This window comes from Bufo bufo, chromosome 3 (genome assembly GCF_905171765.1).
Source record: "Bufo bufo chromosome 3, aBufBuf1.1, whole genome shotgun sequence".
Taxonomy (NCBI): Eukaryota; Metazoa; Chordata; class Amphibia; order Anura; family Bufonidae; genus Bufo; species Bufo bufo.
In genome coordinates this window covers 194,348,698-194,375,416 of record NC_053391.1, presented here as the reverse complement: position 1 = coordinate 194,375,416, position 26,719 = coordinate 194,348,698, and the positions used below count along the sequence as shown (strand labels likewise).

The following is a 26,719-nucleotide window of genomic DNA, read 5'->3' as shown; positions in this document are numbered from 1 at the left end:
ACTTGTTGAATATGCTTGATGAAAAATTTATGAAGAAAAATGTAATTATGGAAATAATATGAAAGAAATAAGTAATGTCCGATCCAGGTCAAATCCATCACATTGTTTGATGGGAGCTAGATCCATTATACGTTTTGCATGTTACAAATCCCCTATATAAGGATAAAGATTATGGAGGATAGTTTAACCACTGAGGAAGGGGCCACTTAGAGCCCCGAAACGCATTTGGTTTTGGATCCTCCTGCTTAACATAAAGACCACCGGTATTCACAGCTACGAATATTCTAAAAGGAAAAACCGTAATCAGATCGCATAAGCTTGTGTCATTCAGAGAACCGGAAACACATAAAGAAGCCACTGGCGCCAGTGAGACAAAACTACATTTGCCAAAGCGGACGATAAAGAACACTATAGTCGAGATGCCCTTTGATATCTCAGTAGAAACTACAAAAAATCGTATACTACCAACCTCTGGTGAAATCGATATTCACGTGAGTAAGCAGTAGTGGGGGATCTGGTTTAACCACCACGCGGGACGCCGCGGACCGTCCACCGGATTCCGCCCATATCGATCTGGCTCGTGAGTAGACACACTGTAAAGAGGTAAATTAAGCATTTGTGATGGGGGCATAATCGATTTATTTGTTCGAATCGAACAACACCATTTTACTCCACAATTGAAAGACATAGTTTCGATTTGTTGATGGGGCATAATCGATTCATTAGTTCGAATCGAACAACACCATTTTAGCACAAACCGCATAGACAAATTCGAAATCAATTGCGAACATTTATTGTCCCGGCAATTATTTGCAATTATTTCTACGAACATTATAAAATATTTATGTGAAATTTCAGCATATTGGATCGAAAACTATCACTTATCCTCAGAGATCGGGTTCTACTGGAGAACCTACGTTTTTTAACTTCACAATTGTATTGTAGATTTATTTATTGTTTATCACTTTTTAGTCTGGCCAGACTTGTCACACATATAATTATTGTTTTAAGATTTTATGGTCGGATCAATAAAGTACCACTTACTCCAGATATAATGAGTGCCCAGCTTTTTCTTGATATATTTATTTAGCTTTATAGATTGGGTGAATCTGTAGGCTGAGAGCACCCATCCGGGGAACCTGACATAGAAGTGCTTCCTATTTTGATTTTTCAATCTGTTTTCTATTGTGTCAGAGAAAATGGATCCGTCCCCATTGACTTACATTGTGTGCCAGGACGGATTTGGCTCAGTTTCGTCAAGCGGACAGCAAAACACTGCAGCCAGTGGGAGAAACAGGCCTTGTGAAAGCCCATGAAGGATCTCACAAATGGAAAGCCAAAACTCGAGTGTGAAAGTAGCCTTCATAGAAGATGGTCAAGCATTCAAGAGCCTAATCTCCCAAAGTAAGGCGGCACTAAAATTAGCTTCTCTTGTTCTGGAGAACCACTGTATGTGAAAGGGGTTATCCAATGACAAATGTAAAAAATGAAAATTTGACATCATGTTGCACATGACATTCTCTAACAAAGCTAGAACCAACCCTGTTCCTCACATGGATCCAGAGATCTCTGCCATTCATTGCTCTGCTAGATTTATAGCGAGCTGACCGCTCAAGGGGGGAGTCTGTTCTGCTGCAGCTCTCTCCCAACTCAGGAGGCAGTTGAAGGATGAAACCGAGAATGTGCGGCCATCCCATTAAACTGGACAAAAAATAAGAAAAAAACAAACAAACAGAAGGTAGTGCTGTACAGATACATTTTATTGAATAACTTGGAAGCTATCCTAAATTTTTTATTATATGCAATTACAAAAGAATTCAGATCTATGTGCTGGTTTGAAAACTGTAGAATGATTTTTTTGTGGCACAATGCCTCTAACTCTGTCACACTTCCATTAACTATTATCACATGAATCCACGAAGGACAACTTGTGCAGTATTCCACTGCAAATAGTGTTTTTGTGCTTTTTCTAGATGTTTATGTAGATCCAAAGTGTAATTTATTGTGTATCTGTGCCTTTTCTGTGTACTGAACAGCTAATGGTTTACAGACCTTAGCAACCAGTTGCTAGATGGGGCTGTGGTCAACCTCCCCATAGGAAGTGGTTAGAGCATTCAGTGTAGAGACAGTAGATGTCTGTGTGGTGTAGTGTGTGCTGAGGCAGCAGTACACTTAGCTCACAAAAAAGCCTAAACACCAGCCAACTCTGTGTCATCTCACATACATAATTTAATGTATTTTTTTTTCAAGTAAAAAAAAAAACATATAACGTACGCAGGGTAGCAGGCAAAACCATCTGATAACGTAATATTCAGGCTAAATCCGTTTATTTCTATCTCCAATTCATTTATTTTTAACTTTTTTTTTGGGGGGGGGGGGGGTAGTTATTGAATTTATTCCAGTTAGCATATAGGTGATCACAAGACCAATACACAAGGTAGTGCACAAAATTATCTGTGATAACGAATTTAGGCCTAAATACATTTCCATTTTTTTCAGTCTCCACATGGTTGCAATTTTTTTGGGGTTGTTGATTTTAATAAAACCAGCATATACATTGCCTTGCAAACGTATTCACCCCCTTTGCTTTCTTCATATTTTATTACATTACAGCTTTAAGTTCAGTGTTTTGTTAATCTGAATTGTATGTGATGGATCAGAACACAATAGTCTAAGTTGGTGAAGTGAAATGAGAAAAATATATAAATAAAACTATTGTTTAGAAATAGAAAACAGAAAATTGCCATATGCGTATGTATTCACCCCCCTTTGTTAGGAAGCCCATAAAAAGCTTTGGTGCAACCAATTACCTTCAGAAGTCACATGCGTTTTTTCGCGTCCTCGCGATTTTTCATTAATTCCTCCTCTCTCAACAAGATCTTCCAATTATGCAAGCACTAGTGAGATGTAGTGATGTCGCGAACATAAAATTTTCAGTTCGCGAACAGCGAACGAGAACTTCCGCAAATGTTCGCGAACTGGCGAACCGGGCGAACCGCCATAGACTTCAATAGACAGGCGAATTTTAAAACCCACAGGGACTCTTTCTGGCCACAATAGTGATGAGAAAGTTGTTTCAAGGGGTCTAACACCTGGACTGTGGCATGCCGGAGGGGGATCTATGGCAAAACTCCCATGGAAAATTACGTAGTGGACGCAGAGTCGGGTTTTAATCCATAAAGGGCATAAATCAACTAACATTCCTAAATTGTTTGGAATAACGTGCTTTAAAACATCCAGTGTGTGTATACGATCAGGTATGATGTTGTATCGATCAGGTAGTGTAAGGGTTACGCCCGCATCACAGACATTGACAGACCAAACTCCCCTTTTAATGCACCGCAAACAGTTCATTTGCACAACCGCAAACTCCCCATTTGCACAAGGTTGGATACCAAGCTAGCCACGTCCCGGTGATGTCATTGAAGGTTTCTTCCTCCACCCAGCCACGTACAACACCAAGGGTCCCCGAAAGGTCAATTGAATTGATTTTTCGAACGGGGAGATGGTTAAAAAAACGCTGGCTCCCTCCCCTTTGTTTTTATCCACGGTGACTGCGTCTGCGCCGTGCAATTTACTGTCACACCCGATATGAGTGGTATTTTCTGTAGTACTATTCTCATCAGTTTAATCCCTCTAACGTCCCCGACTCCCCAATCTGGGGGCCATTTATTAAACAGATTTTTCGGACGGGGAGATGGTTAAAAAAACGCTGGCTCCCTCCACTCTGTTTTAATCCACGGTGACTGCGTCTGCGCCGTGCAATTTACTGTCACACCCGATATGAGTGGTATTTTCTGTAGTACTATTCTCATCAGTTTAATCCCTCTAACGTCCCCAATCTGGGTGCCATTTATTGAATAGATTTTTCGAACGGGGAGATGGTATCAGTGGTTGGCACTGGCAGTGGGCACACTACAGTCAGTAGAAGCGGGCCTGACACACACTGGCAGCAGGCAAGCAACTGAAATTACACTAAAGTGTAAAAATTAAATGCCTTATTTATCGGCAAGCTACTGTGCCACCCGGTATGAGTGGTTGGCACTGGCAGTGGGCACACTACAGTCAGTGGAAGAGGGCCTGACACACACTGGCAGCAGGCAAGCAACTGAATTTAGACTACTGTCTAAAAATTAAATGCCTTATTTATCGGCAAGCTACTGTGCCACCCGGTATCAGTGGTTGGCACTGGCAGTGGGCACACTACAGTCAGTTGAAGTCGGCCTGACACACACTAGCAGCAGGCAAGCAGCTGAAATTACACTAAAGTGTAAAAATTAAATGCCTTTTTTAAGCAAAGTCCTGTGCCACTCGGGATGACAGGGGTGGGCACTGGCAGTGGGCACACTACAGTCAGTTGAAGTCGGCCTGACACACACTGGCAGGCAACTAACCTTAGATTAAAGTGTAAAAATGAAGTGCCTTTTTTTTAAGCAAAGTCCTGTGCCACACGGGATGACAGGGGTGGGCACTGGCAGTGGGCACACTACAGTCAGTTGAAGTCGGCCTGACACACACTAGCAGCAGGCAAGCAGCTGAAATTACACTAAAGTGTAAAAATTAAATGCCTTTTTTATGCAAAGTCCTGTGCCAGCCGGTATGAGTGGTGGGCACTGGCAGTGGGCACACTACAGTCAGTGGAAGTCAGCCTGACACACACTGGCAGGCAACTAACCTTAGATTAAAGTGTAAAAATTAAGTGCCTTTTTTTAAGCAAAGTCCTGTGCCACACGGAATGACAGGGGTGAGCACTGGCAGTGGGCACACTACAGTCTGTGGGCCTGCAGCTCCTCACACACAGGCAGGCCAGGCAACTGCAATATGTATATAAAGGAAAAAAAAAAAGCAGACTAATGTTGCAGCCCTAAAAAGGGCTTTTTGGGGTGCTGTCAGGACGCTGTCCTTACAGCAGAGATCAGATGAGTCTTTCAGGACTGGAGTGGACACTGAATTCACTAGCCTAGCTATCGATTTCCCAATTAAATCAGCAGCAGTTACAGTCTCCCTCCTCTCACTAAGACTGCAGCTTCAGAATGAATCTAAAATGGATGCTGTGCAGGAGGTGGGAGGGTCTGGGAGGGAGGGTATGCTGCTGATTGGCTGGAATGTGTCTGCTGACTGTGAGGTACAGGGTCAAAGTTTGCTCAATGATGATGTATAGGGGGCGGACCGAACATCGCATGTGTTCGCCCGGCAGAGGCGAACGCGAACAAGCTATGTTCGCCGGGAACTGTTCGCCGTCGGATAGTTCGGGCCATCTCTAGTGAGATGCAGTATACTCCAAATATTCCTCTTTCCACTACAGTTCACCTATTATACTCACAGGGGCAAGTGGAAATCAGGCATCTCAGACACAGTAAACACCACAATTCCTCCGATGTTCTTTTTCCTTAGTGTTCTATATAACATAAAAGCTCCAATAGTGAAGAGCTGCTAATCAGTAGATAAAACCTTTTTTAATAATACTCCCAAATGTAGATGAACACACAAGCAAATAATACAAATAGCAGAGCTTTTATGTTATGCTAGACATTAAGCCCGTTATAATAACGGGCGCTAGAACAGTAGTGTATAAACATTAGTAGAAACTGTCTATATTAAATAGTAAGATAATTTAACCACATTGTATTTCTTGTTTTATTTTCTTTTGTCAAAAATATTTTGGAAAGAAGTCAAAATTAAATTAATAATAAAAATAAAATGGAAACGTATATATCACGATACAGTAAGTATAGTTTGTAACAATCTGCAATATACAATACCTGAATCAGATATTCAGGAAAAAGTTATTTTTTAACCTCTTGAAATTTTTCTATAAAATTTCTTTATACACAACATTTCTTGTAAATATTCTATCTGAATTTGGCAACAGTTTGCCTTGTTCAGGACCATCTACAACCATTACAACCACATCTGAAAAAGTTCTAACTCTAGATAATGCAACATATAACTGACCGTGGCAGAATACTGGTTATGGCAAGTAAATGCCAACTTCTTCTTAGGTTTGCCCCTGAGCTTTATTAATTTTCATGGCAAAGGCTAATGCAACTGGAAATTGTCGTCTTCTTAGGGTAAATGGCAAATTAGTAGAGGATGGAGCTAAATCAATACGTGGAATAAAGACCATGTCTCCTTCCGCTGAACCTGTTAGTACTTGAGCAATAATGAGGTTTCTTTTTAAGTCTTTAACAAAGAGGCGGGTTCCATTGCACAATCCTCTTTTAGTGTTTATATTTCTGAGGACCATAATTATTGCTCCCTTTGTAAGGTTCAGTTTATGCCTCGGCATTCCTGTTGGAGTTAACTCATTAAGAAACTCAATAGGATAGTTCTGTATATCTTCCTCAGTTGAGTCATCAATTGAGTTTGAGCTAAGGAATGTCACAGTATCTCCTTCCAAAATGTTTAGCACCTCTTCATTTATGCTATCAACATCAGAGTTCTTTGGGCAAAGAATACATTTTTTTGTTATCTTTGAGACATCAGCAACTAAAATTCTTTCTCCAAAAAAGTAGTTGACAATATTTCCTGTACATAAAATTTTTGAAGGGATTTAAATTATGTCTTCAGGCAAACCGTCAATGTGTGGTGTATCACCATTGCCAACTTGGATCAACCAATTGCTGAATTCAGTATCAACTGAATGGAGCCTTGTTTGTAAGGTTAAGTATTTGGAAGTTTTGCCACAGTTTATTATACTTTATACATGCTTCAACAATTTTTGTCCGGTCACCATGAGGAACCACTGGAAGTGTTTGCCGAAAATCTCCACCAAGTAATAAAACTTTTCCTCCAAAGGGTTTCTGGTTATCCATTATTTCTTTTAGCAGTTTGTCAACCACTGAAAGAGCAATAGACGGGGCCATTGTACACTCATCCCAAATGAGCACTGTAGATGGTCTCAAATTTTCAGCATCAGCAGAATTGAGACGCATATTTGATATTGAGTTCTCAACTATCGGAACAGGTAATTTGAACTGAGAGTGGTATGTTCTTCCACCCTCAAGAAGATTGGCTGCTATACTTGTTCAGGCTACAGGGAGTGCAATGTTACCTTCTCCATGAACTGTGCTGAGAAGGGTTTTGTAAAGATACGTTTTACCACTACCTCCTGGACCATCCAAGAAAAAAACAACTGTTGCAAAGGTTGTCATTTTTGCTTGCAGACAGTATTTTTTTTGAAGCTCTTTTTTGTTCTCTGTTTAATGTTTTCTCCATTTCTTCAGCTCTGTATTTTTGTAATTCCTTATCATACATATTCCAAAGTTGATCAGTATTTGGCATTGTGGAAGGCAATCCAAAATCTTCAAAGTTTTTGCCATGTAGTACCAGAATGTTGGCTATTTCTTTAAGTGCGATCTTACGACAAATTGTACAATCATCATTGTGTTGTTTGTTTGTGAACTAAATCTCCAATGAGATATTGCTCATATTTTAGAAAAAGTGCATTCTTATTTTGTAATGATGCAAAAACGCAGACATATGCAAATAATTCCATAATTTGTTTAGGCATTGTAAAGTGGACAGCATCTTCCAGAGTGTTCTCCCACACATCGTCACCATTAATAAGTCCTTTTGTTTTCGCAGCCTCTTGGAAAGTGGGATAGACATTACCATGTACTGTCCTCAGATCTTCAAAGGATACTGCACCAGCCACATGCAGCAATAGTAGACGCAGACAGTAACGCTCTGCATCTGATATTAAGTTGACAGAATACATTCGTGCAATAATTTTTTCTGCACCACGTTGATGCAATTTCCGACAACAATGTCCGAATATAATATATTCTTTGCTTCCTCTTTTTGTTGATTCAATTTGAACCAAGCTGTCAATTGAGTATCAGGGTTTAAAGCTCTCTGTACCGCTGTGGTAATGTCATTTGGGTTGAAAAAAACTGATTGTTCTTCAGGCAGATGCACTGCTAATCTATGGATGGTATGGGATTGATAATGCATTTCAAACCCATGCAAACGCCATGCTGCTTCTGGAGCACTGACATACCTAGAATTAATAAAGGTGTTTATTTCATCATGATTCAAAGTACCTTGTTCTTGAATGACAACATTTGCACAATCATGACCTTTGTACACATATTTAAAAAGGTATTTGACACTTTTCACTGATGCACAAACTTCCACATTAATGTGGCAATTCTACTTCAACGCTAAGTAAGGATTATATGGTACAACCCAAGAATTATCAATATTCTTTCCGTTAAGAATTTTATCTATCAGTTCTTCAATTTTATGGTTTACAGCTTTCTTTAAGAATGAGAAGTATGTGAGCATGTGGTAAACCTCTCTTTTGAAATTCTATCACGTAGACCATTGCTTTTGGGATTCCAAAAATATGTTTTTTACTGATGTCATCAATTAGAGCTTTGAATTTTAGGTGAAATACTAAATGTGGTTGTCCATCAACAGTTTTTCCATGTTGTAGGTTATGTACAATCTCTTCCCATTTGGGATTGCATGTCATTGTAATAAAAAGATCTGGTTTTCCATATTTTCTGACAATTGCCATAGCATCTTGATAATTTTGTTGCATGTTTCTGGGGCTCCCTGCAAATGAAGAAGGCAAAATATACATTTTTCCAGGACTCAGGCCTGCTTCATTGGCTTCATTAAACAAATGATCCATTAATCCAGAGTATTTTTCAACACGCAATTTAGGCTGATTTTGACGTATATAATTGAGTCTGTTGGCTTCTGTTTTTACATATGCATCAACTATATATTGCTGTGTAAGGCGGCCTGCATTTAAAAAGGGATTAAAATCCTCTCTAATGGAAAGACGGTAACCGTAGTATTGCATTTGAGTTACTCTAACTCTAGGATTGTGTGACTGGTTTGGTAAATTTAATAAAGCTTGTGGTCTGTTTTGCAATGGAATGTCAATTCCCCAGCTTTGATCCCCATAGGGAAATAACAATGGATAAACCATGGGTTCCACATTAGGATCAAGGACACTAATTCTTTGTGGTTTTTTTTGTTTGTATTTGTATAATCTTCACTTGGTTTGCAGTGTATAAGAAGATCTCTTTCAAGTGGTGGTTCTCCATCATCATTCTGAAAAATAAAAGCAACCTCATTATATTTTGGTGCGTTATAGCGCCTTTGGTCATTTTTGCGATCTTGTACTATTGTCATGGACACTTCTCTTCATATTCTTTTTCAACTTGGTACAACATTTTACAGGCAGCGGCAAAAGGATTGAATTGTGCCATAAATGTACTTAATGTTTGCATAAGATCTGTATTTATTCCTTAGTTGGCAGAAATCAGCATTCTTTGTTCTGCAGCTTCAGAGGGATCTAAAATGTATAATTGTGCAAACTGTCTGTTTTCACCCTGTTTAGGATGCAGTGTTCCTGCTCTGTGAAAAATCGAACCATGGATTCGAAAACAGTATGGCCCATAGCCAGAAGGCGGACTAATGTTAGCTACCATAGATGCAAATGCTAGAGCACTATTTATTGACCTTATATTTTGCATGAAATTTTTGCTGTAATGATGCTGACCCATCATGAGCTGCTGTATAAACTGATTTGTTCGAATTGGTTGAAGATTTACTTTTCCTTTTGAGAAACACTGTGTAAATTTTTGATCAGATGGTCTTTCTCCTTCAAAATGTTTTGCTTGACAAAAATTGCATATCTGATTTAAATCTCCACATGTGTGGGGTATAATGTTACCCTCATTAATATTAACTATATCATTTATCATTGCCATTCTTTCTATTGTTGCCCGGGATTCGTTATTTTCCACTCGTTTACTTCGGGCCAGTCTCTGTAATTGTGCTTGCCGCAAACATTGTAATTGTCGTTCTTCTGATGTAAGACTTGCTCTCCTAGCTTTTTCTCTTTCAGCATGTCTCTTACGTTTTTGTCTTTCTCTTATATCATTTATCCTCTCCTGTGTGGCTGTTGATAAATGTGTTGCATCTGTTTGTAGATCTGTTATCCTGCCTCTTTTTATTGCTTGTTGCTGACTTAGTGTTGCTCTCCTAGCTCTGTGTGCTTTCACATTTTTCTGACGCTCATTTTCCTTTTCTTCAATAGATCTATTTGCTCGTCTTTGTCTTTCTATTAGAGATTGTTTTTTACGCTGATTTTCCTGTTCTTCTATAGATCTATTTGCTCTTTTGAATCTTTCTCTTGTAACGTTTTTGTGACACTCATTTTCTTTTTCTTGAATTTATCTATTTGCTCGTTTTTTCTTTGTTTTTTAGCCTTTCTTTTTTTTTATTTTTACTTGCTGACTTGACTGTTTCTCCAGGAGAATTTGGTTATGTAGGGTTTCATTGTCTGTGTCTTTTGTCCTACTTGATGTGTCCTTTTTTTTGGGTGGCATGTCGTTAGTAAAAAGTCTAAGTAATATAGGCTTGTACTTTTATAATTTTATAATATTTTCTCTTACTGTAATACTGACTTATATGTAGCTGTAATATGCGTCACTGGCACTGACTTTTGGCTGAGACTGCAGGCACTGTGACTGGTGGCTGATATGACTGCCACTGACTGGTAATGCTGAGACCACTTGCACTGTGACTGGTGACTGATACAGCTGTCACTGACTGGTGGTGCTGAGACCACTGGCACTGTGACTGGTGGCTGATACGGCTGGCACTGATTGGTGGTGCTGAGAGCACTGGCACTGTGACTGGTGGCTGATACTGCTGCCACTGATTGCTGGCACTGACTGGTGGCACTGACTGGTGGTGCTGAGACTGTGGGCACTGTGACTGGTGCCTGAGATGGCTGGCATGGACTGGTGGTGCTGAGACTGCAGCTGATGGCTGAAACAGCTGGCACTTACTGGTGGCTGAGACGACTGGCAGTGCCATGTGGTGCTGAGACTGCTGTCACTGTGACTGGTGGCTGATACGGCTGGCACTGACTGGTGGTGCTGAGACCATTGGCACTGTGACTGGTGGCTGATAGAGCTGGCACTAACTGGTGGTGCTGAAACCACTGTCACTGTGACTGGTGGCTAATACGCTTGGCACTGACTGGTGGTGCTGAGACTGCTGTCACTGTGACTGGTGGTTGATACGGCTGGCACTGACTGGTGGTGCTGAGACCACTGGCACTGTGACTGGTGGCTGATACAGCTGCCACTGACTGCTAGGACTGACTGGTGGTGCTGAGACTGTGGGAACTGTGACTGGTGCCTGAGATGGCTGGCACGAACTGCTGGCACTGACTGGTGGTGCTGAGACTGCAGCTGATGGCTGAAACAGCTGGTGCTGACTGGTGGCTGAGACGACTGGCAGTGCCACGTGGTGCTGAGACTGCTGGCACTGTGACTGGTGGCTAATACGGCTGGGACTGATTGGTGGTGCTAATACGGTGGGCACTGTGACTGGTGGCTGATACAGCTGGCACGTATTGGTGGTGCTAATACGGCGGGCACTGTGACTGGTGACTGATAGAGCTGGCACTAACTGGTGGTGCAGAAACCACTGTCACTGTGACTGGTGGCTAATACGCTTGGCACTGACTGTTGATGCTGAGACTGCTGTCACTGTGACTGGTGGGTGATATGGCTGGCACTGACTTCTGGCACTGACTGGTGGTGCTGAGACCACTGGCACTGTGACTGGTGGCTGATACAGCTCGCACTGACTGCTGGCACTGACTGGTGGTGCTGAGACGGTGGGCACTGTGACTGGTGGCTGATAGAGCTGGCACTAACTGGTGGTGCTGAGACCACTGGCACTGTGACTGGTGGCTGATAGGGCTGGCACTGACTGCTGTTACTGTGACTGGTGGCAATGATTGATGGATGGCAATTATTGCTGGCACTGATTGGTGGTGCTGGCTATTACTGCTGGCAGCAGCTGCAGTGTGTATCTGAGAGCAATTTCTGTCACTGTGCATGTAATGGCGGTGCTTCTTATGCACTCTGCTTCTTATGCACTCTGCTCCAACTGACACCACACACCATAAGAGGCAGTTATTGGCCAGCGGCACAGTTGTGGGGATGGTGTAATTGGATGGCTCCATGCTGTGGGCAGTCCGCACAGCGTGGGGTGCGCCGTGTTTTTATTGGCTGGCGCAATTGTGGGCGGTCCGAGCAGCGACTTTGATTGGACGGCCGCGCTGCTGTGGGCTGTCCGGGCTGCATGTGGTGCTTTGGGCGGTCCCTGCTGTGTGTGTGTGGAGTGTGTGCACTTCACTAAGGCTACTTTCACACTGGCGTTTCAGGGTCCGCCTGTGAGATCCGTTTCAAGGCTCTCACAAGCGGCCCCAAACGGATCAATTTAGCCCCAATGCATTCTGAATGGATGCGGATCCATTCAGAATGCATCAGTTTGGCTCCGTTCCGCCTCCATTCCGCTCTGGAGGCGGACACCAAAACGCTGCTTGCAGCGTTTTGGTGTCCGCCTGGCGGTGCGGAGCCGAACGGATCCGTCCTGACTTACAATGTAAGTCAATGGGGACGGATCCGTTTACATTGACATAATATTGGTGCAATTGTAAATGGATCCGTCCCCCATTGACTTTCAATGTAAAGTCAGGAGTCCCTATTAATATACCATATATACTGCCTGGCAGCACCCGATCTCTTACAGGGTGCTGTAATCCGCACAATTAACCCCTCAGGTGCCGCACCTGAGGGGTTAATTGTGCGGATCTCAGCCCCCTGATCGGGTGCTGCCAGGCAGCAGGGGCCAGGCCTCCCTCTCTCCCAAGTATTAAGAGCATCGGTGGCCAGTGCGCCCCCCCTCCCTCCCCAGTATTAAAAGCATCGGTGGCGAGTGCAGCCCCCCTCCTCCCTCCCTCCCTCCCCAGTATTAAAAGCATTGGTGGCCAGTGCGGCCCCCCTCCCTCCCTCCCCAGTATTAAAAGTATTGGTGGCAGTGGCCACAGGCTAACAACCCCCCCCCCCCATCATTGGTGCAAGCGGAGCGGCATTTCCGATCGGAGTCCCAGTTTAATCACTGGGGCTCTGATCGGTTACCATGGCAGCCAGGACGCTACTGCAGTCCTGGCTGCCATGGTTACTTAGCTTATACTTACATACGCTGTCTGTGGCCGGCCGGCACTCCTCCTACTGGTAAGTGACAGGTCTGTGCGGCGCATCGCACAGACCTGTCACTTACCAGTAGGAGGAGCGCCGGCCGGCCACATTCCATTTTTTTTTTTGGGGGGGGGGGGTGTTGAAATTATTCAAGCATATAGGTGATTACTACACCTATGCACAGGGTAGCTCACAAAATTATCGGTGAATGGAAACACGATATTAAGCAGCAAGCCTGAATCTGTTTCCATTTATTTTGCAATTTTTTTGGGGGGTTGTTGAACTTAATAAAACCAGTATATATATGATCACTACACCAATACACAGGGTAGCATACAACATTAACTATGAGTGAAAATGTGATATTAGGCAGCAGGCCTCAATCTGTCTCCATTTATTTCAATGTCTACATTCCCGAAATCAATGTTTTTTGGGGGGTTGTTGAAATTACTCAAACCAGCATATATGTGATTTCTACACAAATACACACAGTAGCACACAAAATGATCTGTGAGTGATAACTGGTGTTAAGTGAAGAGTAGCATTCGAAACGGAGTAGGAAAACTTTGATCTGAATTTCCTCGCACTTCGTGGTAACAAATCAGTTTTTCCTAAAATGGCAGCTGCACGTGTAACAAAGTGAAAGTAAGGAGTCCAGAAATGGGAAATCACCTGTAATGCAGTGCAGCCAGCCAGTCACCAGTGTTGCTGAAAACGATTGATAGATATATTGGAGAGGGAGACTGCAGGGAGACTTATTCTGTGCCAGTTTTATTTATTTATACCAGCATTTCCTTATTCTTATATCAGCTGTAAACTAAGGTATGTAATTCAATACCAATAAGATGGAAGCCTTTATTATTCCACTACCAGCATGCCAATCAATACCATCTAGTCTGTACCCCTTAGGGGGTCCAGGTCTTAATAATCACCATACTCATCTTTTGCTAGCTTTTCTTCTTCCAAATCATCCTTCTTGGTCTCCATGTCCTAGAAAAGTCAGCAAGATGCAGAGAGAGGAGGATGTTCCTGCTGACATATTCTCATCGATATTAGATGATGGGGAAAATGAGGAAAAGCAGATGGCGTAAGAAGGGCTCCCACCTGTAGGGCAGGAGAGCGCTGGGGTTGGAGAAGTGATTATGCCAGAGCTAATTAATATTCTGTGTTTACTGTCAAATAACCTGCAGGAGATTGCAGGCAAGAACAGCAATAATATGCATACTGTCCCCAACTTAACCAGCCAAACCCCATACCAGCAAGAGCCCCTGTTTAAGGCTCCACCGCAAAATGTGTTCGCATCCTTTCCGCAATTTTGCAGAAAGGGTGCGGACCCATTCATTCTCTATGGGGACGGAATGTGCTGTCCGCATCCACATTTGCGGATCCGCACTTCCGCATCCGTGCTTTCGTTTCCGCAAAAAAAATAGAACATGTCCTATTCTTGTCCGCAATTGCGGACAAGAACAGGCATATTCTATTATGTCGGCAATGTGCGGTCTGCAAAATGCGGAACACACATTGCCGCTTTCCGTGTTTTGCGGATCCGTGTATCCGCAAAACACATTGCGGACGTGTGAATGGAGCCTTAAGATTCCATGCGGCCATTAACAAGGAAGACTGGCTATACAGTACAGTCTTCATTATTAAATGAAAGGGAGCTGCGGGCTAAGAAAAGCTCACCATGTCCTATGGCACACAGTCAAGAGAGTCTCCCTGTTGATGACTTGTGTGAGAGCAGTAGTTGTGGCAAGAGACAAAAAGGGGAGAGGCGCTCATAGGGTGGTGGGTATCGATAATACGGTTTGGAGAAATGGATGGAGTATGCTCACCTTTTGGTGTTGTGCGTGTGTGCGCACAACGTCCGTAGGGGCAGGTCCACAGAGAGAGGGAGGGGGGGGGGTCGGTGCCGCCAGTACCCGTTCGGTCCCTTTGGAAGGTTTTGCCAAAAACTCCTAGGGACTGTGGAGGAAGTTGTGGGTGGTGTGTGTGCTGGCACACGGTAGGGTACTTGTTTGGCGCACAAAAGACGACCTCAATTGGGGAACGTTTGGTTTAATAGCTGTTTATTGTGCAGTAGACAACGCGTTTCGGAGTTTATAACTCCTTTCTCAAGTCTTAGGGGCGTCGGCAGCAAGAGTGGCCAAAAGGCTGGGGGCCTCTTCTGGTGCGTGCTTGCTGTGCAGGGCGCCGCTTGTGTGAGAGCAGTCATCGTTGGTAATTCCCTGATAAGGAGGTTGAGGAGGAGACTACAGACTTCAGGCATAGCTGTGTTGGTGGTGGTAGTAGTGGCAACCATAGCTATGGTATTGTTGTAGAGAGCCAAACTACTGCCTTGTATGTTCCATGATATGCTGCTTCTGCTGCTACTTCAATTTGCGACCACATGCCACTATATCCATACCCTATCCACATTCACACTGCACTGCTGCTGCTCCCAATTAAAAGGGAGAATTTTTTAGGCTTGTTTGCATTCTAACCCTGTAAAGCAGTGGCGTGCCAAGGAGGGCCTGGTCCACTCCAGGTGCCAGCTCTCTGGGGGGTGCCAGAAGCAATGAGTGCTTCCATCACTAGAGATGGCCTGGCAGTCGTTTTGCTGCGAACTTTGCTCGATCGCGGTTAGCCGAACGGGCGAACATATGGTGATGTCCACCGGCGCCATATTCTTTTACATGGTGAAGAACTTTGACCCATGACACATCCATCAGGTGCTACAGGACAGCCAATTGAGATGCTTCAGCACATGGACATAACCCCTACCTTATAAATAAACCCGATCTGGCTGCCATTTTACATTCAGTCTTTTGCCAGTGTAGGGAGAGGTTGCTGTGTGGAGCAGGGACAGATTGTTAGTCACCAAACGCTAGCTAATAGGGCCACAAAAGTCCTTTTAAGGACTGGTATAGGTGTGCTATCGATAGGTGTAATATACTGAGGGGTGTGATATACTTATAATATACTTTCTAACATAGAAAGTATATTATAGTGCATTTGTATTGTGCAGCAGTTGTGTACGGTTATGCTGCGATACTGCAGCTACACAGAGTGACAAACGCTATTGATACAAATAATTTCTACTGGTGTGATATACTAGTTGCCCCCCCAAAAAAAAACTGATTGAAGCAGGGGTGTTATACACCAATAATATACTTTCTATATAGTGCATTTGGTGCATTTGGGTAGAGCAGCATTTGATTGCGGTTTTGCTGCGTTACCGCAGCTACACAGAGTGACAAACGGTAATGGAACACATAATTTCTACTGGTGTGATATACCATTTGCCCCCCCCAAAAAACTCATTGCAGCAGGGGTGAGATATACCAATAATTTACTTTCTATATAGTGCATTTGGGTAGTGCAGCATTTGTTTGCAATTTTGCTGCGTTACCGCATCTATACAGAGTGACAAACGCTATTGGAACAAATAATTTCTAATGGTGTGATATACCAGTTGCCCCCCCCCAAAAAAACTGATTGAAACAGGAGTCTTATATGCAAATAATATACTTTCTATATCATGCATTTGGGTAGTGCAGCATTTGTTTGCGGTTTTGCTGTGTTACCGCAGCTACACAGAGTGACAAACGGTATTGGAACAAATAATTTCTACTGGTGTGATATACCAATTGCCCCCCAAAACAACTGATTGAAGCAGGGGTGTGATATACCAATAATATACTTTCTATATAGTGCATTTGGGTAGTGCAGCATTTGTTTGCGGTTTTGCTGCGTTACTGCATCTACATAGTGTGAAAAAAGCTAAGGGAACAAATAATTTCTACTGGTGTGATATACCAGTTGCCCCCCCCAGAAAATGATTAAAGCAGTGGTGTGATATACCAATAATATACTTTCTATAAAGTGCATTTGGGTAGTGCAGCATTTGTTTGCGGTTTTGCTGCGTTACCGCAGCTACACAGTGTGACAAACGCTAATGGAACAAAAAAATTCTACTGTGATATACCAGTTGCCCCCCAAAAAAACTGATTGAAGCAGGGGTGTCATATACCAATAATATACTTTCTATATAGTGCATTTGGGTAGTTCAGCATTTGTTTGCGGTTTTGCTGCGTTACTGCAGCTACACAGAGTGACAAACACTATTGGAACAAATTATTTCTACTGGTGTGATTTACCAGTTGCTCCCCAAAAAAACTGATTGAAGCAGATGTGTGATATACCAATAATATACTTTCTATATAGTGCATTTGGATAGTGCAGCATTTGTTTGCGATTTTGATGCATTATCGCAGCTACACAGAGTGACAAACGGTATTGGAACAAATAAATTCTACTGGTGTTATATACCAGTTGCCCCCCCAAAAAACTGATTGAAGCAGGGGTATTATATACTAATAATATACTTTCTATATATTCCATTTGGATAGTGCAGCATTTGTATGCGGTTTTGTTGCGTTACCGCAGCTACACAGGGTGATAAACGCTATTGGAGCAAATAATTTCTACTGGTGTGATATACCAGTTGCCCCCCTAAAAAAATTATTGAAGCATGGGTGTTATATACCAATAATATACTTTCTATATGGTGCATTTAGGCAGTGTAGCATTTGTTTGCAGTTTTGCTTCGTTTCCGCAGCTTCATAGAGTGACAAACGCTATTGGAATAAATCATTTCAACTGGTGAGATGTACCTGTTGCCCCCCCAAAAACTGATTGAGGCAGGGGTGTGATATACCTTCTTCCACAAATACTGCTCTTCTATATGGACTTTTGTTCCAGGGTCATTTTGAAAATGACAGGCAGCGGAAGAGGCAGGCCATTCCGCAGGGGTGTTAGGGGGAAGTTACAGAAGGTGTGTTCGATTACTTCAAAGGATGCACCAGACTTGGTTGAGTGGCTCACTCAGCCTTGCGCTTCTGCACCCTCCTCATCCTCTATATCTGCACCCTTTCACTCTCTGCTGTGTGCACCCCCAAAGACACCACCACCACCACAACCATATCCCATTCGCTCAAGTCAGAGGAATTATTTTCCCATCCATTCCAAGACCTTACCGATGCGCAGCCATTCTTGGCATCGGATCAGGAAGAGGAGGTATCAACGGTGGCCACCCAGCAGTCTGACGACAGTACCCAGATCAGCCAAAGGAGGGTGGTCCCCGCTGTTGCTGTGCCTACTTCGAGATCTCTAATGTCATTGTTGTTGAAGGTGGCGATGATGACGAGTAGATGGACTTCACGTGGGTGCCCACAAGAGAGGAAAAGGAGTAGAGTTCAGAGGGAGAGACAGAGCAGCAGATAGGGAGGAGAAGGAGGAGAAACAGGCAGCACTTACAGTGCACAGGAGGCAAAAAGCAGACTGCTAATGTATCTGGAACGTGCCATCCACAATGCACGGTCACATCTGGCGCTCCCAGGATGCCGGCACATGGCTCCGCAGTGTGGGATTTCTTTAACATGTCCGCTGCTGACAATAGTGTTGCTCCCTGCAGCCTGTGCTTTTAACGCATAAGTCGTAGTAAGCCCAACACTGACCTAGGGACGACCACCTTAAGAAGGCACCTGGCCTCCCATCACCGAGCCCAGTGGGAGCAACACCGTCATAACCCACAAAGCCACACTCCCGGTGCTCCACATCCTGCCTCTTCTTCTTCTCCAACACGGATTGCATGCAGGCCTGCCTCTTCTTCTCCTCCTCCTACTCCATCTTCCTTCTCCTCCTCGGCTGACTCCTCCTTTTCCACTGCTACTGCCTCTTCAGCTGCCCCCCCGAAAGCTCCCCAGAACCTATTAGACGTGCCAGGTGAGACGTTGCTGTGCTGCGGCTGTTGTGCCTGGAAGCCAAGAGCCACACCGATCCTGCACTGCTTTTAGCTTTGCGGTCTCAGGCCGATCAGTGGCTAACCCCGCTCAATTTGACAGTTGGTAAAGTGGTGTGCGACAACGGTGCTAATCTGCTGACTGCACTGAAACAGGGCAAAATGACACACGTGCCGTGCATGGCACACGTCCTAAACTTAGTCGTGCAGCGATTTGTTGTCAAATACCGCGGGGTCCAGGATGTCTTGTGGCAGGAAAATCTCTGGCCATTTTAAAATATCGTACACGGCCAGGGCTCGCCTTGCTGACGTTCAGCTGTGACACCACCTGTCCGTCAGACGTCTGATTTGTGACTGCTCGACGCGCTGAAACTCCACCTTGCATATGCTTGATAGGCTGCTCCAGAAGAAACGTGCAGTTAATGACTACCTGTACGAACTCTGCGGCAGGACAGGTTCTGGGGAGCTTGTTTTTTTCACCCCGCCAGTGGCTGCTCATGCGCGACGCATACAAACTTCTGCGGCCATTTGATGAGATCACCAAACTGGTCAGTCGCAGCCAGGGCGCCATCAGTGACATCGCACCTTACGCCGTCTTTCTGGATCATGCATTGCGTCATGTCATTGATCAAGCCGTCGAGAAGAAGAAAGATGAGAAAGTCGCAATGCTGGATGAATCTCCATGGGGGCTACTCCATCTGAGACAAGTCAACAGAAGTCTGAAGAGGAGTAAGAGGAGCATGGTGCCAGGGCGGAGGTGGAGCAAGAAGAGCATGCTTTAAACTTTTCTGGGATCCCTGGTGTTGTCCGTGGCTGGGGGGAGGAGACAGAGGACACATTATCCTGGACGATGAGCAGGAGCTAGGCCACTCCACCGATTTCAGTTTAGTGCAAATGGGGGCCTTCATGCTCCAGTGTTTGAAGAGGGACCCCAGTATAAAAAGTATAAAGGGCAAGGACCTGCATTGGGTGGCAACATACTTAGACCCCCTGTGCAAACACAAAATTGTGAACATTTTGCCACCATCACAGAGGGCTGTCAGAATGCAGCACTTCCAGGCCTTGCTTTGAGAAATGCTGCATTCTGCTTTTGTGGGCACTGGCAGAGGCATTTCCACTCACAGAGAAACAGTTGCGGTTATTATTCCAACAGCACATGCAAAAAGAGGGTGGTTTGAAGATGTGTTGGTCACTTCGGATATGAGATCATTCTTGCAGCCAACCCAACGACGGCCGCCCTTCGGATCCAGCCTCAGGGAACGCCTAGACCAACAGGTGTCTATCTACATCGTGTTAACGACCGATGTGGATACTCTTAGAAGCGAGGAACCACTGGACTACTGACTGTGCAAGCTTGACTTATGTCCTAGAGCTGGCACAATTTGCCATGGAAATCTTGGCTTGCCCCTCGTCGTTTGCTGTCCGAAAGGACTTTCACAGCGCAGCAGGGGGTATCATGATCGATAAGCGCACTCGCTTAGCTCACGGCAGTGGGGACTACTTCACTTTTCTAAAAATGAATGAAGCATGGATCTCGGAGGAATTCAGCACTTGACGAATCGACCATGTTTAATTGACTTTCCTCATGACAGCCCACATGACAGGGAGATTTTGTTAGCCATGTTTTTAATCCAATTTTATATTTTTAGTTATTTTAAACATATATATTTGACCTGTATTTGTACTAGCCTTCAGTGAAATTGATATATATTGACCGTCTAATAGATCTCCAGCCACATAATTACTTGATCTTTTCTGTACGGTGAATTCATAATTTTTGGGGCCTGTAATACACTGGCTTGCTGTAAAATTGAAATCCAATGACCGTGTAATCCACCTCCAGCCACATTCTTACTTGCTCTTTTCTGTACGCTGAATGCATAATTTTTGGGGCCTGTAGTACACTGGCCTGCTGTAAAATTGATATCCAATGACTTTGTAATCTACCTCCAGCCACATACTTACTTGTTCTTTTCTGTACGGTGAATGAATAATTGTTGCAGCTTCGGAGGAATTCAACACCAGTGACGACCACGTGTTATCGAATTTCAACTATTATCATTAGGGTTTTTTTCAAGAGGGGGGATTTTGTTAACCATGTTTTTAATCCAATTTTAGATTTTTAGTTTTTTTAAACATATGTATTTGACCTGTATTTGTACTAGCCTTCAGTAAAATTAATATCCATCGACCGTATAATATACCACCGGCCACATAATCACTTGATCTTTTCTGTTCAGTGAATGCCTAATGTTTGGGGCCTGTAGTCCAGTGGCCTACAGTAACATTTTTATCCATTGACCGCATAATGTGCCTCGAGCCACATAATCAGAATTTCTTTTATATCAGGTGAATGCCTAATTTTTAAGGCCCATTCTCCCGTGGCCTAAAATAACATTTTTCTAGGCTCCAACAGGGCACATTTAAGAGAATTTCCTTTTAAGACGCATAAAAATGTCCCCTGATTAAGACACATATTTTCGTTGGAATTTTTGTCATTGATCCCTCTCTAGTATGTCACTGTTCATATTGTGGGACTATTTGTGCACTTCTACTAAGTATTTGGTGGCTGAAAATATGAGTTGAAGGTTTTTCAGGTTCTCCTGCCATTAAAGTGAATGGGGCCCACCGCGAACTTGCGGTTCGCGAACATTTGATCGTGTTTGCGCGATCGTGTTCGCGAACCGTCCCCGCCGTTATTCGTCCATCACTATCCATCACTACAGATGGAAGTGCTCATTGCTGGAGTGCCCGGGAGCTGCAGTCCTGTCACTTACTGAATTATGAAGCAAGGCACACTGAATGATGAAGCATGGAGCCTTCACCTTTCAACCTGCAGACACAGATTGCGCTGCTGGCCCATGTGGGAGGAGCCTGAAGCCCGGGAATAAGCATATGCCCCTCCCACACAATGCTGCAGAGCGATCTGTGTCCGCATGGGAGAGCTGGATGTGAGCTTCAGGAATGGGATAATGTGAGTAGTTACAGTTTGTTTGTTTTTTTAACACAGTGGGGGGACAGAGGGCTTTATTACTATGATGGGGGCACAATGGGCATTACTACTGTGAAGGTGGCACAATGGGCATTACTTCTGTGAAGGGGCACAAAGGGCATTACTACTGTAAAGAGTGCACAGAGGGCATGACTACTGTGAAGGGGCACAGAGGGCATTACTACTGTGAAGGGGGCACAGAGGGCATTACTACTGTGAAAAGGCATAACAGTTATGGGGCACAGATTGGGCATGACTACTGTGAAGGGGGCAGAGTGGGCATTACTACTATTTATGGAGGGCACAATGGGCATTACTACTGTGAAGAGGGCACAGAGGACATTACTATTGAGAAGATGGCACAGATATGGCATTACTACTGTGAAAGTGGCACAGAGAGGGCATAACTACTGTGATGTGGGCACAACGAGGGCATAACTACTCTGAAGAGGGCACAATGAAGGGATAAGTACTTTAAGGTGGGCAAAATGTGGGCATAACTACTGTGAAGGTTGTACAATGAGTGCATAACTTCCATGAGGGGGCACCATGTGGATATTATTAGGGGGCACATATCTGGACATTAGTGTTGGGCACGAATATTTCAATAGTGAATATTAATCATGAATATCGGCACTTCGAGAATTCGCAAATATTTAGGATAAAGTGATATATATTTGTAATTTTGAATATTCTAGATTTTATTTTTCATTAGTAACCTCCCTTGTTGCTTGTCGGCCAATGAGAAGGCTTCAATGTCTTTGTCTGAGCTTAGCAACATCCCTAGCAACCAATAGGAAAGTTGCCTACCCCTTACTATATAAGAACCTCCCCAGCAGCCCTTGTATGCAGTATTTTGCAGAACTGAGAGAGACAGCAGTGTTATTACTGTGCTCTCTGCTTTCCTGTGTCATTACATTAGATAGTTAGTTAGCTTATATATATAATACAGATAGTTAGTGGGAGATAGACAGTGTAGGTTAGATAGTGATATAGTGTAGCTGATAGGTTCTGCTGTCCATACATACATGCTGCATACATAGTGCTGTATGTATGTTTGTATGTAGTGATGGACGAACATCTGCCGCGACGGTTCGCGAACGCGATTGCGTGAACACAATCAAATGTTCGCGAACCGCAAGTTCGCGGCGGGTCCCATTCATTTTAATGGCAGGCGAACTTGAAAAACCTTCAGCTCATATTTGCAGCCAAGAAATAATTACTAGAAGTGCACAAATAGTCCCACAACATGGACAGTGACATACCAGATGTATTATTCGAATTTGCGATCTCCATTTATTATTTTTTTCAATGCGAAATATCGGCAATATAATTTTTGTGTACGCGCATGTGCAAATGCACTATACAGTACCCAAATGCACTATAAAGAAAGTATATTGGTATATAACACCCTGCTTCAATAATTTTTTTGGGGGGGTGACTGGTATATCACACCAGTAGAACTTATTTGTTCCAATAACGCTTGTCCCGCTATAGACCTGCAGTATAGCAGCAGAACTGCACACAACTGCCGCACAATACAAATGCACTATAATATACTTTCTAACATAGAAGGTATATTATAACATTGTACTAGGAAGGAAATTCATTAGAATATACATAAAGATAAAAAGTAACCTTTAATAATGTTACTATGAGGGTCCATTCACACGTTCGTAAGTGTTTTGCGGATCCGCAAAACACGGACACCGGCAATGTGCATTCCACAATTTGCGGACCGCACATCGCTGGCAATATAATTGAAAATGTAATTGCGGCCAAAAATAGGACATGTTCTATTTTTTGGCGGAAACGGAAGCACGGATGCGGTAGTGCGGATCCGCAAATGCGGATGCGGACAGCACATTCCGGCCCCATTGAAAATTAATGGGTCTGCACTAGAGTTGAGCGAACACCTGGATGTTCGGGTTCGAGAAGTTCGGCCGAACTTCCCGGAAATGTTCGGGTTCGGGATCCGAACCCGACCCGAACTTCGTCCCGAACCCGAACCCCATTGAAGTCAATGGGGACCCGAACTTTTCTGCACTAAAAAGGCTGTAAAACAGCCCAGGAAAGGGCTAGAGGGCTGCAAAAGGCAGCAAAATGTAGTTAAATCCCCTGCAAACAAATGTGGATAGGAAAATGAATATAAAATAAAAATAAAATAAATAAAAATTAACCAATATCAATTGGAGAGAGGTCCCATAGCAGAGAATCTGGCTTCATGTCATAGCAGAGAATCAGGCTTCACGTCACCCAACACTGGAACAGTCCATTGTCAGATATTTAGGCCCCGGCACCCAGACAGAGGAGAGAGGTCCCATAACAGAGATTCAGGGATCATGTCAGCAGAGAATCAGTCTTCATGTCATAGCAGAGAATCATGCTTCACGTCACCCAACATTGGAACAGTCCATTGTCATATAATTTAGGCCCCGGCACCCAGACAGAGGAGAGAGGTCCCATAACATAGAATCTGGCTTCATGTCAGCGACTCAGCAGAGAATCAGTCTTCATGTCACCCACCACTGGAACAGGCCACTGTCAGATATTTTTAGGCCCCGGCACCCAGACAGAGGAGAGAGGTCCCATAACATAGAATCTGGCTTCATGTCAGCAGAGAATCCGTCTTCATGTCATAGCAGAGAATCATAATTCACGTCACCCACCACTGGAACAGTCCATTGTCATATAATTTAGGCCCCGGCACCCAGACAGAGGAGAGAGGTCCCATAACAGAGATTCAGGCTTCATGTCAGCGACTCAGCAGAGAATCAGTCTTCATGTCATAGCAGAGAATCAGGCTTGGAGTAGTAGTGCCAGCTGGGAACAACATACTGTGGGACAGCAAGCGACATGAGCTGTTTGAAGCTGTCTGTGTCCACCAGCCTGAATGACAGCATTTCATAGGCCAGTAGTTTAGAAATGCTGGCATTCAGGGCCAGGGATCGAGGGTGGCTAGGTGGGAATTTACGCTTTCTCTCAAATGTTTGTGAGATGGAGAGCTGAACGCTGCATTGTGACATGGTTGAGATGCTTGGTGACGCAGGTGGTGGTGTTGGTGGTACATCCCATGTTTGCTGGGCGGCAGATGCCAACGTTCCTCCAGAGGCGGAGGAAGATGCCGAGGCGGCAGCAGCAGAAGAGGCAGAGGCGGCAGCAGCAGAAGAGGTGGCAGGGGGAGCCTGAGTGACTTTCTTGTTTTTAAGGTGTTTACTCCACTGCAGTTCATGCTTTGCATGCAGGTGCCTGGTCATGCAGGTTGTGCTAAGGTTCAGAACGTTAATGCCTCGCTTCAGGCTCTGATGGCACAGCGTGCAAACCACTCGGGTCTTGTCGTCAGCACATTGTTTGAAGAAGTGCCATGCCAGGGAACTCCTTGAAGCTGCCTTTGGGGTGCTCGGTCCCAGATGGCGGCGGTCAGTAGCAGGCAGAGTCTCTTGGCGGCAGGTGTTCTGCTTTTGCCCACTGCTCCCTCTTTGTCTTTTGCTACGCTGTTGGCTCGGTCTCACCACTCCCTCTTCCTCCGAACTGTGAAAGTCAGTGGCACGACCTTCATTCCATGTGGGGTCTAGGACCTCATCGTCCCCTGGTCGTCTTCCACCCAGTCTTGACCCCTGACCTCCTGTTCAGTCTGCACACTGCAGAAAGACGCAGCAGTTGGCACCTGTGTTTCGTCATCATCAGAGACGTGCTGAGGTGGTATTCCCATGTCCTCATCATCAGGAAACATAAGTGGTTGTGCGTTAGTGCATTCTATCTCTTCCACCCCTGGGGTAGGGCTAGGTGGATGCCCTTGGGAAACCCTGCCAGCAGAGTCTTCAAACAGCATAAGAGACTGCTGCATAACTTGAGGCTCAGACAGTTTCCCTGATATGCATGGGGGTGATGTGACAGACTGATGGGCTTGGTTTTCATGCGCCATCTGTGCGCTTTCTGCAGAAGACTGGGTGGGAGATAATGTGAACGTGCTGGATCCACTGTCGGCCACCCAATTGACTAATGCCTGTACCTGCTCAGGCCTTACCATCCTTAGAACGGCATTGGGCCCCACCAAATATCGCTGTAAATTCTGCTGGCTACTGGGACCTGAGGTAGTTGGTTCACTAGGACGTGTGGCTGTGGCAGAACGGCCACGTCCTCTCCCAGCACCAGAGGGTCCACTTACACCACCACGACCATGTCCGCGTCCCTTACTAGATGTTTTCCTCATTGTTACCGTTCACCACAATAAGAAAAATATTATTTGGCCCAATGTATTGAATTCAAATTCAGGCCTTTTTTTACAGACACCTAACACTATCTGGCTATCTATTTAGGTACCGTATTACACTAATACAGGCACAGCAGTAATGACAGATTTAGCTGAATATAAATTAGAGGCCTATTATTTAGGCGCTGGGTGACATGTATACGTTTACGGACAGAATTAGACTTGGATCTGCACACTAGCGTGTGTGTGAAGTTATTGAGAATTACCCTATCAGCACCTTGAATCTAATATACCCTTTTAGGGATAGATTTAAAGTAGGCCTGATACAGCAGAAACCACTAATTTAGAGAATTGCAAAATTGGGAATTGTATTTCAACCCAGAATAAAAACTGTGCTTTGATGGACACTAAATAACTTGACCAGCTAAAGCAATAATGACAGATTTGGATGAATATAAATTGGAGGCCTATTTTTTAGGCGCTGGGTGACAGGTATACGTTTACACACAGAATTAGACTTGGAATTACACAGTAGCGTGTGTGTGAAGTTATTTAGAATTACCCTATCAGCACCTTGAATCTAATATACCCTTTTAGGGATAGATTTAAAGTAGGCCTCATACAGCAGAAACCACTAATTTAGAGAATTGCAAAATTGGCTATTGTATTTCAACCCAGAACAAAAACTGTGCTTTGACGGACACTAAATA

At 44.1% G+C, this 26,719-nt stretch overlaps 1 long non-coding RNA gene across 1 annotated transcript; it reads left to right on the top strand.

Moving 5' to 3' along the window:
• The first annotated feature begins 968 nt into the window (after positions 1 to 968).
• Positions 969 to 18,489, top strand: LOC120993301. Its single transcript, XR_005777201.1, has 3 exons — positions 969 to 1,177; positions 2,817 to 2,818; positions 18,478 to 18,489. It is a non-coding gene; the product is annotated as an uncharacterized LOC120993301 (long non-coding RNA).
• The last annotated feature ends 8,230 nt before the right edge of the window (positions 18,490 to 26,719 follow it).